This window comes from Choloepus didactylus, chromosome 3 (assembly GCF_015220235.1).
Source record: "Choloepus didactylus isolate mChoDid1 chromosome 3, mChoDid1.pri, whole genome shotgun sequence".
Taxonomy (NCBI): Eukaryota; Metazoa; Chordata; class Mammalia; order Pilosa; family Megalonychidae; genus Choloepus; species Choloepus didactylus.
This window is the reverse complement of record NC_051309.1, coordinates 139,291,861-139,312,422: the sequence shown is the minus strand read 5'-3', so window position 1 is coordinate 139,312,422 and position 20,562 is coordinate 139,291,861.

Sequence of the window (20,562 nt, the reverse complement as noted above, 5' to 3'; positions counted from 1 at the left end):
CTGTGAGCACATTAGCAACCATCGAGATGGGGCAGCCCAATACCCCTGCATTCTCCACCAGCTCCTCAAGGTGGCTCTGCATATTATTTTTCCTTGTTTTTTAATTAACTCTTTTTTTAAATCAACTATATAAAAAATAAAAAAATAAAAAAAAAATACAATAAAAGAACATTTCAAACAGACCGTAACAAGGGAATAAGAAAAAGAAAACTAACCTAAGATATCTACTTTACTTCCAACATGTTCCTATTTTACCCCAAGAAAGTAACCTAACATAGCAACATTTCTGTGAACTTGTTCCTACTATACCCATCAGAAATTAACAGACCATAGTCATTCCTGGTCATTCCCACAATGTTAAATAGCTTATCTGTTCTTCTTGGATTATTGTTTCCCCTTCCTTAATTGCTCTCTGTCACTAGTTCCCCTACATTCTACATTATAAACCATTTGTTTTACATTTTTCAAAGTTCACATTAGTGGTAGCATATCATATTTCTCTTTTTGTGCCTGGTTTATTTCGCTCAGCATTATGTCATCAAGGTTCATCCATGTCGTCATATGCTTCACGAGATCATTCCTTCTTACTGCCGTGTAGTATCCCATGGTGCGTATATACCACATTTTATTTATCCATTCATCTGTTGAAGGACATTTGGGTTGTTTCCATCTCTTGGCAATTGTGAATAATGCTGCTATGAACATTGGCATGCAGATATCTGTTTGTGTCACTGCTTTCCGATCTTCTGGGTATATACCGAGAACTGCAATCACTGGATCGAATGGTAACTCTATATCTAGTTTTCTAAGGAACTGCCAGACTGACTTCCAGAGTGGCTGAACCATTATACAGTCCCACCAACAATGAATAAGAGTTCCAATTTCTCCACATCCCCTCCAGCATTTGTAGTTTCCTGTTTGTTTAATGACAGCCATTCTAATCGGTGTTAGATGGTATCTCATTGTGGTCTTAATTTGCATCTCTCTAATAGCTAGTGAAGCTGAATATTTTTTCATGTGTTTCTTGGCCATTTGTATTTCCTCTTCAGAGAACTGTCTTTTCATATCTTTTGCCCATTTTATAATTGGGCTGTCTGTACTATTGTCATTGAGTTGTAGGATTTCTTTATATATGCAAGATATCAGTCTTTTGTCAGATACATGGTTTCCAAAAATTTTTTCCCATTGAGTTGGCTGCCTCTTTACCTTTTTGACAAATTCCTTTGAGGTACAGAAACTTCTAAGCTTGAGGAGTTCCCATTTATCTATTTTTTCTTTTGTTGCTTGTGCTTTGGGTGTAAAGTCTAGGAAGTGTCCGCCTAATAGAAGGTCTTGAAGATGTTTTCCTACATTATCTTCTAGGAGTTTTATGGTACTTTCTTTTATATTGAGATCTTTGGTCCATTTTGAGTTAATTTTTGTGTAGGGTGTGAGGTGTAGGGGTCCTCTTTCATTCTTTTCGATATGGATATCCAACTCTCCCAGCCCATTTGTTGAAAAGACCATTATGACTCAGTTCAGTGACTTTGGGGGCCTTATCAAAGATCAGTCAGCCATAGATCTGGGGTCTATCTCCAAATCCTCAGTTCGATTCCATTGGTCTATATGTCTATCTTTGTGCCAGTGCCATGCTGTTTTGACAACTGTAGCTTTATAATAAGCTTCAAAGTCAGGGAGTGTAAGTCCTCCCACTTGGTTTTTCTTTTTTAGAGTGTCTTTAGCAATTCGAGGCATCTTCCCTTTCCAAATAAATTTGATAACTAGCTTTTCCAAGTCTGCAAAGTAGGTTGTTGGAATTTTGATTGGGATTGCATTGAATCTGTAGATGAGTTTGGGTAGAATTGACATCTTAATGACATTTAGCCTTCCTATCCATGAACATGGAATATTTTTCCATCTTTTAAGGTCCCCTTCTATTTCTTTTAGTAGAGTTATGTAGTTTTCTTTATATAGGTCTTTTACATCTTTGGTTAAGTTTATTCCTAGGTAGTTGATTTTTTCAGTTGTTATTGAAAATGGTATCTTTTTCTTGAGTGTCTCTTCAGTTTGTTCATTTCTAGCATATAGAAACATTACTGACTTATGTGCATTAATCTTGTATCCCGCTACTTTGCTTAATTTGTTTATTAGCTCTAGCAGCTGTATCGTTGATTTCTCAGGGTTTTCCAGATATAAGATCATATCATATGCAAACAATGACAGTTTTACTTCTTTTTTTCCAATTTGGATGCCTTTTATTTCTTTGTCTTGCCGGATTGCCCTGGTTAGCATTTCCAGCACAATGTTGAATAACAGAGGTGATAGTGGGCATCCTTGTCTTGTTCCTGATCTTAGAGGGAAGGCTTTCAATCTCTCACCATTGAGCGCTATGCTGGCTGTGGGTTTTTCATATATGCTCTTTATCATGTTGAGGAAGTTTCCTTCAATTCCTACCTTTTGAAGTGTTTTTATCAAAAACTGATGTTGGATTTTGTCAAATGCTTTCTCAGCATCTATTGAGATTATCATTTGATTTTTCCCTTTTGAATTGTTAATGTGTCATAATACATTGATTGATTTTCTTTTGTATGCCTGCATGCCTGGGATGAATCCCACTTGCATGCCTGGAATGAATCCCACTTGGTCATGGTGTATGGTTTTTTTAATGTGTGTTTGGATTCGATTTGCAAATATTTTGTTGAGGATTTTTGCATCTATATTCATTAGGGAGATTGGCCGGTAGTTTTCCTTTTTTGTAGCATCTTTGCCTGGTTTTGGTATTAGATTGATGTAAGCTTCATAGAATGAGTTAAGTAGTGGTCCATTTTCTTCAATGTTTTGAAAGAGTTTAAGTAAGATTGGTGTCAGTTCTTTCTGGAAAGTTTGGTAGAATTCCCCTGTGAAGCCATCTGGCCCTGGGCATTTATTTGTGGGAAGATTTTTGATGACTGATTGGATCTCTTTGCTTGTGATGGATTGGTTGAGGAGTTCTATTTCTTCTCTGGTCAGTCTAGGCTGTTCATATGTTTCCAGGAAATTGTCCATTTCCTCTACATTATCCATTTTGTTGCCATACAGTTGTTCATAGTATTCTCTTATAATTTTTTTTTAATTTCTTCAGGATCTGCAGTTATGTCACCTTTTTCATTCATTATTTTGTTTATATGGGTCTTCTCTCATTTTGATTTTGTGAGTCTAGCTAGGGGCTTGTCATTCTTGTTGATCTTCTCAAAGAGTCAGCTTTTGGTGATATTTATCCTCTCTATTGTTTTTTTTTTTTTGTTCTCTATGTCATTTATTTCTGCTTTAATCCTTGTTATTTCTTTTCTTCTACTTGGTTTAGGATTTGTTTGCTGTTCATTTTCTAGCTTCTTCAGTTGATCCATTAGTTCTTTGATTTTGGCTCTTTCTTCCTTTTTAATATATGTATTTAGTGCTATAAATTTCCCCCTCAGTACCGCTTTTGCTGCATCCCATAGGTTTTGGTATGTTGTGTTCTCATTTTCATTCATCTCTATATATTTAGCAATTTCTCTTGCTATTTCTTCTTTAACCCACTGATTGTTTAGGAGTGTGTTGTTTAACCTCCAGGTATTTGTGAATTTTCTAAGTCTCTGATGGTTATTGAGTTCTAATTGTATTCCATTTTGGTCATGGAATGTGCTTTGAATAATTTCAATCTTTTTAAATTTATTGAGCCTTGTTTTATGTCCCACATTATGATCTATTCTGGAGAAAGTTCTGTGAGCACTAGAGAAATATGCGTATCCTGGTGATTTGGGATGTAATGTTCTATATATGTCTGTTAAATCTAATTCATTTATCAGATTTTTTATGTTTTTAATTTCCTCATTGTTCTTCTGTCTGGTTGATCTATCTATAGGAGAGAGTGATGTGTTGAAGTCTCCGACAATTATTGTGGAAACATCATTTGCTTCCTTTAGTTTTGCCAGTGTTTCTCTCATCTATTTTTTGGCACCTTGAATGGGTGCATAAACATTTATGATTGTTATTTCTTCTTGTTGAATTTCCCCTTTTATTAGTATGTAGTGGCCTTCTTTGTCTCTCAAAACATCCCTGCATTTAAAGTCTATTTTGTCTGAGATTAATATTGCTACACCTGCTTTCTTTTGGTTGTAGCTTGCATGAAATATTTTTTTCCATCCTTTCACCTTCAATTTCTTTGTGTCCCCGTGTCTAAGTTGAGTCTTTTGTATGCAACATATTGATGGTTCATTTTTTTTTAATCCATTCTGCAAATCTATATCTTTCAATTGGGGAGTTTAATCGATTTCCATTCAACGTTATAACTATGAAGGCATTTCTTGAATCAGCCATCTTATCCTTTGGTTTATGTTTGTCATATATATTTTTCCCCTCTCTCTGTTAATATCCTTTACCATACCCATAGTGAATCTCTTTAGTACTGAACCTTTCTCCAAGTCTCTCTCTCCTTTCTTTGTTTCTCTGTCTGTAGGGCTCCCTTTAGTATCTCAAGTAGGGCAGGGGTCTTGTTAGCAAATTCTCTCAGCATTTGTTTGTCTGTGAAAAATTTAAGCTCTCCCTCAAATTTGAAGGAGAGCTTTGCTGGATAAAGTATTCTTGGTTGAAAATTTTTCTCACTTAGAATTCTGAATATGTCATGCCACTGCCTTCTTGCCCCATGGTGGCCGCTGAGTAGTCACTGCTTAGTCTTATGCTGTTTCCTTTGTATGTGAATTGCTTTTCTCTTGCTGCTTTCAGAACTTGCTCCTTCTCTTCTGTATTTGACAATGCGATCAGAATATGTCTCAGACTGGGTTTCTTTGGGTTTATTCTATTTAGAGTTTGCTGGGAATTTATGATTTGTGTATTTTTGGTGTTTAGAAGATTTGGGAAGTTTTCCCCAACAATTTCTTTGAATACTCTTCCTAGACATTTACTCTTTTCTTCCCCTTCTGGAAAACCAATGAGTCTTATATTTGGACATTTTATATTATCTGTCATATCCCTGAGGTCCGTTTCAATTTTTTTCCCCATTCTTTCTTTCATTCTTTCATTTTCCATTCTGTCATCTTCCAGGTCACTGATTGATTGTTCAACTTCCTCTAGTCTTGTACTATGAGTATCCAGAATCCTTTTTATTTGGTCAACAGTTTCTTTAATTTCCATAAGATCATCTATTTTTTTATTTACTCTTGCAATGTCTTCTTTATGCTCTACCAGGGTCTTCTTCATGTCCTTTATATCCTGTGCCATGGTCTCATTGTTCATCTTTAGTTCTTTGATTAGTTGCTCCAAGTACTGTGTATCCTCTGATCTTCTGATTTGGGTGCTTGGGCTTGGGTTATCCATATCGTCTGTTTTTTTCATATGCTTAAAAATTTTCTGTTGTTTTTGGCCTCTTGGCATTTGCTTAACTTGATAGGGTTCTTTTAGGATTTTTAGACTGATTAAAATCCTTATGTCTAATTTGTCAGATCTAGAGCTTCATGGAGTACACTTTCTCTAGCTAACCAGCAGGTGGCATCCACGAGACACCTGTTCTCCACAAGCCAGTTCTCCCCTGCTTTGCCTTTGTGGTGAGTGGGGGAGTGAGTCTTCTGGGGTCCAGTTGGTGTACCAAGCTTGCGTGTAGTTGGTGTTGCCTGCCCTGTATATGGGGCATGTGTCTGGGCGGTTGGGGTGGAGGTGGCTCTAACAAGCAAATCTCCCTGGTGTTCCTGGAGTTTTAAAGCTGCTGCAATAGTCTAATCCTTCAGTTCAGTCCTGCCACAGTTTGTCTCTGCCACTGACCCACAAGTCCTTGGTATTGGCGTATGGCTCCTGAGACTTGCAAGTGGGCCCCTCTTCCAGGCCGTGCACCCCGGGTCCTCTGTTGAGGGATGACTGTGGTATGTCACAGGTGAGTGCCATCCCCCCAGGGCAGTTCTGGGCTGCTGGGCTGTGTAGGGAGGCTCCCAGTCTGCTGAAATGATGGATGAATGGGGCTTTGTTAATTCACACTGCTCCACCTTCCCAACTCTGGGACAACCAGCTGAGGGTGCAGGGAAGGCTAATGTCCATGCCCAGTTTTGTGGTGTGTGCATGTTATTTGAAGCACTTCCGTCACACTGGGTTGTCTGGAGCAGCTCTGAGCTATGGGGCTGGTGATGGGCAGGAGTGTTTCCTGTCCACCACGATGATGGCTGTGAGAGGACACCCCCCCTTTTTTGGGAAGTTGTGGTGTTTAGTGAATTTTCTAAGCCACTGGATTATTGCTTTTTGTCTCAGGGCTCTCTTAGTACTGCTCTTGTCTTGACCTGCCCAAATTGCAAGTCTTTGAGGCTTTCTGTATTGGGCTTTTTAGAGTAATTGTTTTAGAAAAAGAAAAAAAGATTAAAAAAAAAAAAGTGGCCCTCCTCACAGATCTAATGGGTTATTGAAATGCTAAGAGACAAAGCAATTAGGGCCATTAAGGAAAGGTCCACAGGGCAGAGAGATCAGCTTTTCTTCAGGATTTGCATATGAGCCTTAGGGCTTGAGCTCTGCCGTTCCCCTTTCTATGTTTACCAGAACTCCAAAAAATCCTCCGCTTTTATTTTGGAGTTTTTCTTGCTGTTTTTTTGCTATGCCTGTCTCCTCTCTGCTGGGCTGGCTGCTCTCAGATTCTCTGGTGTCTGGTCTCGGTCTATCTATGATTGGAGTTTGGATCAGTAGAATGAGTTTCCGATAAGAGATGTCACTGCAGTCCTCCCTTCTACTTCCCAGCGCTGACAGCCCCTCCTCCCAAGGGACTGAGCCTGGCAGGGAGGGGCATGGGTCCCCTGGCTGCAAAAACTTACAGATTTTGCTGATCTCAACAGTTCAACGTGTTCATGAGTGTTGTATGAAGTATTCCCAAAGTCAAGTTGCTCTGCGGTGTCCCGTCCACACAGTTCCTGGCTTTCTACCTACTGCCCTGGAGGAGTAACTAAAATGTAAACCTCACCACTCCACCATCTTGCCCCGCCTCCTCTATAATATGGAATTTAATTATTACAGCCCAGTTGTTCTGTTTAACACCCTCTCTCCTTTGTATTTCCAGTCAACAGATTTTGAGGTGTAATCAGACTCATGTTTGACTTTCTTTTTTTTTTTCAAAACTAGGTAAGATTATTTCTCATCTGGTATTCTCTGCTTTTATCAGGAGGAATATAATGTTCTGGAATTTCTATGAGTTAGTAGCATCTCATGTTCATTACTTGGACCTATTATTTTATAAGGGTCTGAAATGGTGATATTCTAATTCCATAATTCATTTTTTCATTATTGGCTGTAAATTACTACAAAGAGAAACTTTCCCTCATCAACTATCATTTCCCTGAAGTAGAGACCATATGCAAAAATCAGAGAAAAAAATTTGAAACTTTCCCTTTTATATATCATTTTAATAATAATATTTCCCTAGAATCTTGCAGAGGTAACCGTTATTTTTTGAATAGAGGCACAGAAACTGTGGGTTGAAATGAATTTTAAATGTTTTAGTGTATTGTCCTAAGTTTAACTAATGGGAACTTATTCAAGTTGTTTCCTGAGACTTTTTGACATGATTCCAATACTCATTGATAGCTTCTTTTCCTACTGGAATGACAAGATGTTCTAGACTCATCTTGTACATTTACTATACCATACCTGGAATCAGTCATTTCTTTGAAGAGCCCTCATTCCTTTTACTAGGATATGGTGTTTGGAGGCCACAGTCTGGTGCAAGGAGTGCTCATTGCTACTGGGTTGGTCATTGTAGCTAGTCTTTTTAGTTGACAGAGTTGCAAAATATGTATATATTTTTAACAGATAAAGTACACATAAGCTCTTGCTGATTCTGAAAATGAAGAGTAAAGGATTTGTGTTTATCTTACATCTTCACCTCCTTTAAAACTTGCAGAAAATTTTGGTTCTTAACAACAGCAAGGTAAGAACTCATAGGTTTTATCCCACAATGTGTACACAACAGTCTCAAAATAAGAATGTTAAGCCACGATACGATTACTGGAAATGATTTGATGTAATATCAAATTACTGTCATTTAGAGTCACTTGTAATAGTTACATTCTGAGGTTATGCCATCAAATGTATGCATATTTATGTTACTTTCATTTTCAATTTTTAGGAATTGCTTTTGTAAATTAAATTTTATTTTATAATTATATAAAATAATTATGTTTCCAAAGGCATTTCCACAAAACAAGCTATTTTCAAAAATCTGTGTCCTGCTGGTGTGGCAATATGGCAGCCTTCCTGCCATCCAGTCATCCAGGGCTGTGCCCTTTCCAATAAGGTTAGGATCTCAGCCCTGATGTGTGTATGTGGGTGTGTGTGTGTGCATGTGTGTATCTTTCTTGGGCACTTTCGGGGTTGAGGCTTCTTAAATCTGCTATTACTGTATTCTGTGGAGTTTTCTTTACCTCTTACTACTCATTACCCTAGTCTCTTATTGTAGTTAATAATTCTTTATACTAAACTTTCTTTGCTCAAATTACTGTATTGTTTGTCTCCTCATTGGCTCCTGACTGATAATACCCAGTAATATTGCTGCCTTTATTATATATTAAATATCCATATGCCATTGGGACTTTTTCTGGATTTTTCTCTTTTGTTCCATCAGTTTGTCCAATTTGGGTCCAGTTCAAAACTATTTTAATTATAGAAGCTTAATATTATCTTTTCACAGTTTGTTAGTGCTTGCTGCTCCTTATTGCTCTCCTTTTTCAGGGTTCTACTACCTATTTGTGCTTGTTTGTTTTTCTAGATGAATTTTTGATCAACTTATCTAGCTCTAGGAAAACACCTGATGATTATTTTTATTTATTTGGATTGCATTTGGTTTAACTTATGGAGGACATATTTAAGATGTTGAATTATCCTACTGAAGACTTTGGCTTTCTGTTTGTTAAAACCTACTTTGGGGTCTTCCTAAAGTGTTTATAGTTTTCCTAATATAAATTTTGGACTGTTTTGTTTAAGCTTATATCTAGATACTTTCTTTTCTTTTTTGTGGTCATTATATCTTCTAACCAGTTTTTATTTATTGATATAAAGGCTATTGGTTTTATTGCCAACATACTTACTCAATTTTCTTATTGTAATTTTTCATCACTTCTTTTGGGTTACCTCTTCCTTTCCAATTATAATGCTTCTAATTGCCTTCTCTTGTCTAATAGGAGTGACCATATCTCCATCACAATGTTAAGTATTAGTAGAGATAGCATCTTTGTGTCTCAGTTTTAGCGGAAAAACCTTAACTGTTTCCTCATTAAGTAAGTAAGGTGCTGGCTTTTGCATTTAAGAAGATCCATTGATTTCTATTGTATTGAATTTTTTTTTTTAAACGTGAATGGTCATTGGATTTTGTCAGTACCCTTCCTGATGGAGACTGATCACATGAATTTTCTGCTTAGCTGTTACTAAGATTGATTATATTAATGAATTCCTAACCATGAATTATCTTTGCATTACTGGAATAAGTTTCACTTGGTCGTCTTTTACGCTTGACAGTATTTTAAATTTTTGATGTCTAAATTCATAAGTGAGATTGGTCTGTAGTTTTCTTTTTTGATACAATCTCCATAAACTTTAGGGATGAATGTTTTATTTGCTTTGCAAAATAAAGTTGGAAGTTTCCCTTATTTTTTATGTTCTCAAATAGTTTAAGTAGCATTGGGATTATCTAATTTTTAAAGATTTAATAGAATTTCATTGCCAATATTTGGGTCTGATGCTTTTGTGTAGGGGATTTATATAACTACTTTGTAGATTTGTTCTCTGGTATTAGATATAATTTAATTTTCTGTCTCTACAAGGGCCACTTTCACTGTTACATGTTCCTAAAAAAGTTATCCATTTCATCTAGGTTTTCAAGTTGATTTGCATAGTCATGCAAAGTGATCTCTTTTCCTCTCTTTGATACTTATTTCTTTCTCCCAATCATTTCTAATTTTGTATTTTTATGTTCTCTCCTTTTTTTCTTAATTAGGTTAGTTATTGTTTTGTCTATTTTATTGATTTTTTTCAAAGAACCAGATTTTGTATTATTTTTAGTCATATTCTTTCTCAGTTTTAAAAAACTGATTAATTCCTGCTTTTCTTATGAATTCCTTCCTTTTTATTTCTTTTGGTTTACTTTGTTATTGTTTTTTTATCTAGAGATATTAGTTGCATGTTTAATTAATTAATTTTATTTTTTTACTTTTTATTGAGTTAGGTATTTTGAGGGCTGAGGACCTTGGGCCCCACCCCTCCTCCATTATGAGATACAGGCAGCTGCCTAAATGACCAGGCAATGGGCTCCTTCCCCCCCAGTGGGGAAAGCATTAAAACTTCCCTTCCTGATCACTGTTAGTAACCAAATCTTGTGAGAGCCTGTTGTAACCAAATCTCACAGGAAACTCCATTGTCACAAACCTTTATAAGCACCGCCCCCCCCCACCTCCCCTTGGCACTCCTCTCTGTCTCTCTGTGGAATGGCAGAATGCTGACTTCACTCTCCTGACCAGACACTGTTTTGTAAGTCCCTAATTAAACTCATGGGTAACTCCATGCCAGATGTGTTCTTTGGTCTTGGGGCTAATCTGGATTGGAATATATTTGTAATGCTGCAAGTTTTTCTCTGGTAACTGTTTAAGCCCCATCCCACAGATTCTGATATGTCTTCAGGGTTACATAGAGTTAGGACTGGAGTTAGATCAAATGATCTGATTTATGCTTTTGAGTGATATTCTTGCTTCTCTGGCAAGCCAGAGCTGCTAGTTTTTGGAAGGAAAGCTAGTTATCATTGTTCAAATAAGAGATGATGAGGATCTGAGTCAAGACATTGGCAGAAGTGATGGAGAGGAAGAGGTAGTGTTAGTGTTTTAGAGGAGGGTTTGACTGGATGTCATTATTAATTAGGTGAAGAAAGGAGTGGGTAGAAAAAATAAATCTTATGATTCTGGATTTGAGATATATTATTCAAACTAGGGAATTCAGGAGAAGAAGCAAGTTTGAAGGCCAAGAAGTGATGGGTAGGAAATTATAAGTTTGGTTTTGAACATGTAGAGTTTGAAATATCTGTAGCACATCCAGGAGGGAACCTCTAGTTGGGAATCTTATTTTAGAGCCCAGGAGACAAGAATGAAGTGGGTGTGTGGATCTGGACATAATGTGGAAGAGATGGATGGGCCATGAGATTATTCAAATCTGTATATGGTGAGAAGCAAGCCATGGTTGGATATAAGGCACTAGCCTTACTGTTGATTTTTCTGCAAAATGTGACCATTGTCAGAATCACAGGCCCTAGGAAGACAAAATCATATATCTTCATACCTCTTTTGAGAGAGGTAATCTGTTCAGTGTCTGATGCTGTGGAGCTTGCTTTGGATGCACGAATTAAATTAGAAAATGTAAATAAGTTTTAGTTGAAGGAACCACAGAGGAAGCCCTTTCCTAAATCAGTCTTGATTTCTTGATGAATTGGCTTGGTGGTATAAAAAGATAAGGGTAAATATGATATCAGTTCATATTCCTCTGGGTTAGTTCTATTGGGATGTAATGCTTATTGAAATGTACATTAAGTTTAGGGAGTGGATAATTCCAAAGAGATGTGATTTGAGGACTGAGATCATTTTGGAATTTGGGAGGGATGAGCTATGGTGGTGAGTAAACATTTAATGCAACCCTTATGATTTGGAGCTTTTGTTGGTCACATTTTGATTTAGGATAAAACTCCAAAAAAGGTCCTGGCCAATCAGTGACTGTGTATCTGGTCTGAACTGCCTTATCTGATGTCATGAAACTCAAAGGGATGGCAACACAGCCTTGTGGCTGCAGGATGACTCTTGTACCTTGGGGCTGGGAAGGACTAGTAGGCATGTTTTTTTCTATGGTGCAAAATTATGACATTTCTACATATAAATTTTAGTTGTTGTGGTTAGTGTTCTCAAATTTCCCCTCCCCCTTAGCATTTTTTATTGTGTTACTTTTTTCTCCTTTCATCTGGTATCCACAAGAGCCTAATTTTCTCAAACTTTGGTCCTTTTAAATATTTGAAGTATGATTTAACAAGAACTGACATTTGTGTACTTACTGTTGCATTATATATCTAATTTCAACTTTAGATTCACACTGTGAGGAGGAATTATTAGTTCCGTTTAATATATGAGGAAGTTAAGTCACAGAAGGTTTCTTTTAAATCAGAATTTATTGTTGTTGTCAGGGAAGTTACATGGATTACAGAAAAATCATGCATAAAATGGAGGATTCCTATATACCACCCCACTACTGATAATTTGCTCTTGTTTGGAACATTCATTAAAATTGATGCTAGCCTATTTTTATAATGGCTCTGTTAATTAAAGTCCATATTTATGTTAGGGTTCTCTTTTTGTGTAGTGTAGTTTGATGGTTTTTTTTTTTTTAATTTTTGTTTTGTTACCATATCTAACCATATCTAACACTTCCCCCTTTGAATCATAATCACATATTTATTTTAGTGCTGTTAATTATATTGGCAGTCTTGTGCTACTGTATCCACCATCCATTACCAAAACATTTCCATCATTCCAAATAGTAGCCCTGCACATAAGCCTTAACATCCCATTCACTATCCCCACCCCATCCCCTGGTAACCTATATTCTAGATTATGACTTTATGAGTTTGCTTATTTTAATTATTTCAAATCAGTAAGATCATGCAATATTTGTCCTTTTGTGTCTGCCTTATGTCACTCAACGTGATGTCTTCAAGGCTCATCCATGTTGTCGCATTTATCAGGACTTCATTCCTTTTTATAGCTGAATAATATTCCATTGTATGTATATTCCACATTTTATTTAATCATTCACCAGTTGATGGACACTTGGATTCCTTTATCTTTTGATAATTGTGCATAATGCTGCTATAAACATCAGTATTCAAATATCTGTACGATTCCCTGCTTTCAGTTCTAGGTGTATATTTAGTAGTGGGATTTCTGGGTCATATGGTAGTTCTATACTTAGCTTCCTGAGGAAACACCAATCTGTTTTCCACAGTGGCTGCCCCATTTTCCATTTCTTCCAGCAATGAATAAGTGTTCCTATTTCTCCACATCCTCTGCAACACTTGTTATTCTGTGTGTGTGTGTGTGTGTGTGTGTTTTAATAACAGGCATTCCAATAGGTGTGAAATGGTATCTTATTGTGGTTTTGATTTGCATTTACCTGATGGCTAAGATGCTGAGCATCTTTTCATATGTTCTCAGGCCATTTGTATATCTTCTGTGGAGAGATATCTGTTCAAGTCTTTTCCCATATTTTAATTGTTTGTCTTTTTCTTAAATTGAAGGATTTCCTTATCTATTCTGGATATTAATCCTTTTTAGGATATGTGGTTTCCAAATATTTTCTCCCATTGTTTAGGTTGTCATTTTACTTTGATAAAGTCCTCTGAGGAACAAAGTTTTTAATTTTGATGAGGTCCCATTTATCTATATTTTCTTTTGTTGCTTGTGCTTTGAGTGTAAAGCCTAAGAGACCATTGCCTAACGCAAGGTCCTGAAGATGCTTTCCTACATTTTTTTTTAGGAGTTTGATAGTTCTATCTCTTATATTAAGGGGTCCTCATTTTGCAATTTTTTTTTTTTTTTTTTTTTTTTTTGGCAAATGGAAATCCAGTTTTACCAGCAGAATTTGTTGAAGAGACTGTTCTTTCCCAATAAGTATCTTTGCCAACTTGTCAAAATCAGTTGGCCATGAATATGAGGGTTGATTTCTGAGCCCTGAATTCTATTCCATTGGTCTATAAGTCTGTTCTTGAGCCAGTACCATGATGTTTTGATTACTGTGGCTTTGAAATAAGTTTTAAGATTGGTAAGTATGAGTCCTCCAGGTTCATTTTTTCTTTTCCAAGATGGCTTTAGCTATCTGGGGCTTCATACCCTTCCATATAAATTTGATTGACATTTCCATTTCTGTAAAGAAGTTTCTTATAATTTTGATAGGTTTTGCATTGAACCTATAAATTTTTGGGGGTAGTATTGATATCTTGACAACATTTGGTCTTCCAATCTATGAACAGGGAATATCCTTCCATTTATTGAGGCCTCCTTAAATTTCTTTTAGCAAGGTTTTATGGTTTTCTGTGTAGAAGTCCTTTACGTACTTGGTTAGATTTATTCCTAAATATTTGATTCTTTTAGTTGGTATTGTGAATGGAACTTTTATCTTCACTTTTTCTTCTTCCAGTTATTCATTGCTTGTGTGTAGGAGCACTACAGATTTTGGGGTTTTGATCTTGGACCCCATCACTTTGCTCAATTCCATTTATTACCCCTAGGAGCTTTTTTATGTATTTTTCAGGATTTTCTGTATATATGATCATGTCAACTCCAAATGGGGAAAGTTTTACTTCTTCTTTTCCAATTTTGATGCCTTTTATTTCTTTTCATGGCCTAATTGCTCTGGGAAAAACTTCTAGTATAATGTTGAATAATAATGGTGACAGTGGGAATCCTTGTCTTTTTCCTAAACTCATAGGGAAAGCTTTCAGTTTTTCACATGTGAGTAGTGTGTTAGCTGTGGGCTTTTCATATATTTCTTTTATTGTATATAGGAAGTTTCCTTCTATTCCTAGTGTTCTAATTTTTTTATCAAGAAAAGTTGAAGTCTCTTGTCAAAGGCCTTTTCTGCATCAATCAAGATGAATATGTACTTTTTATCCTTCATTCTGCTAATGTGGTGTATTAAATTAATTCATTTTCTTATGTTGGACCAACCTTGTATAAAAGGGATATATCCCACTAAATCATGGTATAAATTCTGTCATTATGCTGTTGGATTCTCTTTGCTAGTATTTTGGTGGGGAATTTTGCATCTATATTCATAGACAAATTGGTGTGTAGTTTTCTTTTCTTGTGGTATCTCTATCAGGATTTGGTATGAGAGTGATGTTGACCTCATAGAATGAGTTAGGGAGTATTCCCTTTTCTTTAATTTTTTTGAAGAGTTTGAGCAGAATTGGAGTGAAGTCTTGGAAGATTTGGTAGAATTCCCCTTAGATGCCATCTGATCCTGAGCTTTTCTTTGTTGGGAAATTGGTTTGGTGAGATCTTCTATTTATTCTTGAGTCAATGTAGGTGGTTTGTGTGTTTTTAAGAATCTGTCCATTTCATCTACATTATCTAATTTATTGTTGTACTCTTGGTCATAGTGTCCTTTTATAATCCTTTTAATTTCAGTGGGGTAGTTAATAATGCCCCCCCCCATTCATTTCTTATTTTCATTCTATGTATTCTCTATCTTTTTTTGTCAATCTAGCTAAAGTTGCATTGATTTTATTGATATTTGCAAAGAACCAACTTTTGGTTTTGTTGATTCTATTGTTTTTATTTTTCTATTTCAATTATCTCCACTCTATTCTTTATTATTTCCTTCCTCCTACTTGCTATGGGTTGATTGCTCTTCTTTTCCTAGTTCTTCAAATTTTGAGGTTAGGTGTCTGATTTGAAATCTTTTTTTTTTTTTAATGTAATTCTTTAGATTTATTAGTTTCCCACTCAGCAATGACTTCCTGCATCCCGTATGTTTTGGTATGTTGTATTTTCATTTGCCTCACAATATTTCCTAAATTTGCTTCCAATTTCCTTTTAACCCATTGTTATTTAAGAGTATGTGGTTTCATTTCCACACATTTGTGAATTTTCCCTTTTTCCTTCTGTTATTAATCTCTAGCTTTATTCTATTTGGGTCAGAGAATATACATTGTATGATTTCAATATTTTTGAATTTATTGAGACTTGTTTTGTGACCCAACATATGGTCTCCCCTGGAGAAAAATCCATGTGCACTTGAGAAGAATGTGTATTCTGTTTGTTTTGGGTGCAGTTTTCTCTATATGTTTATTAGGTCTAGTTGGTTTCATGTAGCATTCAAGTCCTGTACTTCCTTATTGATCTTCTGACTAGATGTTCTATTTATTATTGGTAGTGGGGTGTTAATAACTCCCAATAATATGAGCCATCCATTTCTTCCTTCAAATCTGTCAGTATTTGTTTTGTACTCTGCTTTTGGGTTTATATATATTTATAATTGTTGCATCTTCCTGTTTAACTGTCCCCTTTATCAGTATATAATGACTATCTTTGTCCCTGTGCCAGTTTGGATATACTATGTCCCCCCAGAAAAGCCATATTCTTTAATGCAATTATGTGGGGGGCAGACTGATTTGTCTGTTGATTAGGGTGGAAACTGAATTATTTCCATGAAGGTATGGACCCCACCCATTCAGGATGGGCCTTGATTAGTTCACCCTACTACTTAAGAGAGCTCCAAAGCTGGAGTCAATGGAAATATTTGCTGATGCTTGGAGATGCTTGGACAGAAGGACATTTGGAGATGCTAAGCTAAGAGATGAAGCCTAGAGTTTGCCTTGGAGAAGCTGAGAAAGGACCCCCTGACACTTAGAGAGAAATGCCCTGGGAGAAAGAAGCAAGGATGCACAGCAGCTGAGAGAGAGAAGCAAAGACAGAAGCCCAGATAATTTTGGAGAAAACCATTTTGAAACACAACCTGGGAGCAAAGGACAAGTGGACGCCAGCCACGTCTTCCCAGGTAACAGAGGTGTTCTGGACACCATTGGCCTTCCATCAGTGAAGTTATCCTGTTGCTGATGTCCTAGTTTGGACACTTTTATGGCCTTAGAACTGTAAATCCCGAATAAATCCCCTTAATAAAAACCAATCCATTTCTGGTATTTTGCATAATGGCAGCATTAACAAACTGGAAAAGTATCTTATACCTGCTTTTGACTTAAAGTCTATTTTACCAGGTATTCATATAACTACTCCAGATTTCTTTTGGTTACTCTTTGCATGGTATATTTTTCCACACTGTCACAGTCAATGTACTTACATCTTTGACTTTAAGGTGAGTGAGTCTCTTGCAGACAGCATTTACTTGGGTCATGCTTTTTAATCCATTCTGGCAATCTCTGCCTTTTGACTAGAGAGTTTACATTTAAGGTCACTGTTGATAATATAGGTCTCTCTTCTGCCATTTTGCTATTTAGCCTTCATAAGTCTTATACCTTTTTTATCCCTTAGTTCCATCAAAGCCTACTTTCATATTTACTTACTTTTTGGTGTTGTGCCATATTGAGTGCCTTGTCATTTCTATCTGAATACATTTTCATTAGTTTTCCTTGTGGTTACCATGGGGTTAATCCTAACTGTATAACAATCATATTTGATTTGATACCAACCTAATTTCCATAGTTGTCATGTACACTCTTCCCATATTCCTCTCTCCCCCCACCATTTTTTTGTATTTGTTACTATTTATATCTTTGTACATTATGTGTCCAAAAACCTAGATTAATCCTTAATTTTTATGCATTTGCATTTAGCACCTGTAGGAAGTAAGAAGTGGAGTTACATACCAAACTAATACACTACATTAATACTGGTATTTATAATTACCCGAATGGTTACATTTACCACAGGTTTTTATTTCTTTATGATGCACAGTCTAGTGTCCTTTCCTGTAAGTCTGAAAAACTTCCTTTAGCTTTTTGCTTGTAGAGCAGGTCTTGTGGTGATGAACTCCCTCAGTATTTATCTGAGAATGTCTGAATTTCTCCCTCATTACTGAAAGAGAACCTTGCCTGCTATAAAATTCTTGGCTGGCAGTTGTTTTCTTTCAGCACTTCATGTATTTCAACCATTGCCTTCCTGCTTCCATGGTTTCTGATGAGAAATTGGCACTTAATCTAATTGGGATTCCCTTGTACGTAAGGTGTTGCTTTTCTCTTGCAGCTTCCAGAACTCGCTCATCCTTTGCATATGACAGTGTCATCCACATATGATGAAGTGTATTTTTATTCATGTTTATCATCTTTGGTGTTCTCTGAACTGGGATATGCATATTCATGTCTTTTGCTAAGTTTGGGAAGTTCTCTGTCATTATTTCTTTAATGATTCCTTCTGCCCCTTTCTCTCTTTCTTATCCTTCTGACACCCCCATAATAGGTATATTGGTGTGCTTGATGGTACCCCATGGCTGTCTTAGGCTTTTAATATCTCTATTTTCTCTCTGCTCCATAGTCTGATTCATTTTAAGTGTATTTTGTTCAAGTTCACTGGTTCTTTCTTCTGCCATCTCCAATCTTCTCTTAAAACCCTCCTGGGCATTTTAAATTTCAGTTATTGTGGTCTTCAACTCCAGTAGTTCTGTTTGGATCCTTTTTATAATGTTTTATCTCTTTGCTTAGACTCATTCATTGTTTTCTGTTATCCTGTATTTCCTTCTCTGCACTTTCCTTCATCTCCTTGAATATTTTAAAGATCATTTTTTAAAAGGCTTTGTTCAGTATGTTCACATTCTCATTTTTTTCATCATTGTTTTCTGTATTTTGATCCTCCTTCTTTGGATTGGCCATTGTTTCCTATTTGCCTTGTAGTCTTTGGTTGCTCACTGTATATTTTATTATTTTAAAATATTGACTCTGGGATTTTCTCCCTTGAATATCTGTTTTTTGGTTTTGTAACCAGCTGGTAATAAGAAAGAGGTTTTCTTGAGCTTCAGCCCTCTTACCAGGAAGATCTTCCCAAGGTGAATGCAGAATGCAGTGTACAGGATTTTTATTATCTTTCTGGACCCCTGTCTTATCCTGGGCTTTTGGTTGTTAATTGTTTTTGGAGTTCTACTGTTTTCAGGAGTTTGCTTGTCCCCTCTGCTCCCCAGGAGACTGACCTCCCTCTCCCAGGTATTTTATGCTGGCAGGCCTTTTTCTCAGACCGTCTGCCTCTATAGTTTCTACACTACTTTCATTGTCTCACACTGCTTTTGCTTGGATAGAAAAATCTGGAATGACAGTCACTCTAGCATGGACTTTCCCATGTGAGTCTTTCCCAACCAGAATGACCAGGGACCCACTAATGGTGTGCAGACCAGCTCCAAAGTGCGCAGGGAGGTGATCAGGAAGGGCTCCAAATTCTTCTCTGATGGCTCCCTAAAACTGAGCTTTCCTGGCCTGTACAGCAAATGCAGCCCTTCAGCCAACTGTGCCCTGCAGCTTTGAGGAATGCTGTGGTTTAAATCTCTACTGCCTCTGCCCCATCTATGGAGGATTGACACAATGGTTGCCCCTGCCTTTGTTGGGGCATGGGAACCAGCGATCCATATTCACTAATCAAAAGCCATGATCAGCAATTGGCTGTGTCCAATGCTGTTCTGAGGAAGAGGATTTTTATGTCCCTGTTTTTCATGACCAGCTAGTTAGGGACTGGACCCCTTGGCAGCCTGCCACTAGAGCGGGAGACCAATTTATAGTTCTTTACCATAATTTATCTGCCTCTTCCTCCTGCTTTTCCCTGAATGCTATACATTGTTCTTCTGGCTTCTGAAGTTTTAAAATAGTTGTTTCAGGCAGTTCCTGCCTATTTAATTGTTGTCTTGGTGGGAGGACTGAGTCCTGGAGCTCTCTACTCCACCATATTCCCCAGAAGTCAATGTCAGAAGAATTTTTAATGTCTCAAATGACCTAATATGGCTATATTTGATTTGAACATAGCACTCTTTTTATCTTGCGGAGTCTACTTTTATACCTAATGGAAGAAAAGGTGAAGAAGAACAAGACAGTGAAAGGGAAGTACACTACACCAAAGGAGTTCTCATAATCAGAAAATACATCTTAAGCTACTTGTCACTACCTCTAATTTTTTTCAGAAAAAGAACATAATTGTTATATGATTTCTAGGCCCTTGTTATTTAGGGAAATCACATCACAATGTTCTGTTACAACAAAAAATATTCTTGATATTTGAATAAAAAGAGATGTTCTTTGGGGTAGGATCAATGAATTCTTGTAGCATTTTATGTTCCCTTAAAGGGGATATAGGTAAAAGTGAGGCAGTGAGGGAACCATAAATCATAGATGTTAAAATGCCGAAAGCTGTGGACATAAATGTTTCAAAAAAAAAAAAACAAAAAACAAAAAAAAACCAAGTGGTATCAAATTTTGCTGTGAAATTCCAAAGTGTAATATAATCCTTTGGTGTGAGGAAAGATGTCTCTGAGTGAACAGCAGTTAGAGGTGTTCAGCTCAGCTTTTATATTTTGAAGGGGGAGCAAAACCTTAAGGCTGCTGTTTGTCAGTCAGTTCAGAAATAGCAAGGGAATGACCATTTCATGCCAATGAGTTATTTTTCCTTTTTTCCCACTTTATGCCTTTCTTGTTGTTCAATATATATATACATTACATACCTATTAAATATACAGGAGCCTTTTTTACATCAAGGATTCTGGTTCTGCAGCTTGGATAGTCTTTAAGATTATACCGACCATAACAGAACAGGCACATGCCAGACACTTGACCCTAAAAGAGAGTCACAGGCCATGGCATATTTAAACACAGTGAGAAGTGAAGCTAGCAGCCAGCAAGCTCTTGAACAAATGTGCATTGTTGTTACAATTGAAACCACATGCTGAGTAATATAACATAGGTGCAACCTAACTGAGAATGTGTGGATACTTGGAACAATGAATGTATTATATATTTAATTTATATTATGTCTGTGAGTCTTGAGGCCCCCTCATTCTGTTTTCTTAGTGGAAGTCAGAAACATAAGACCA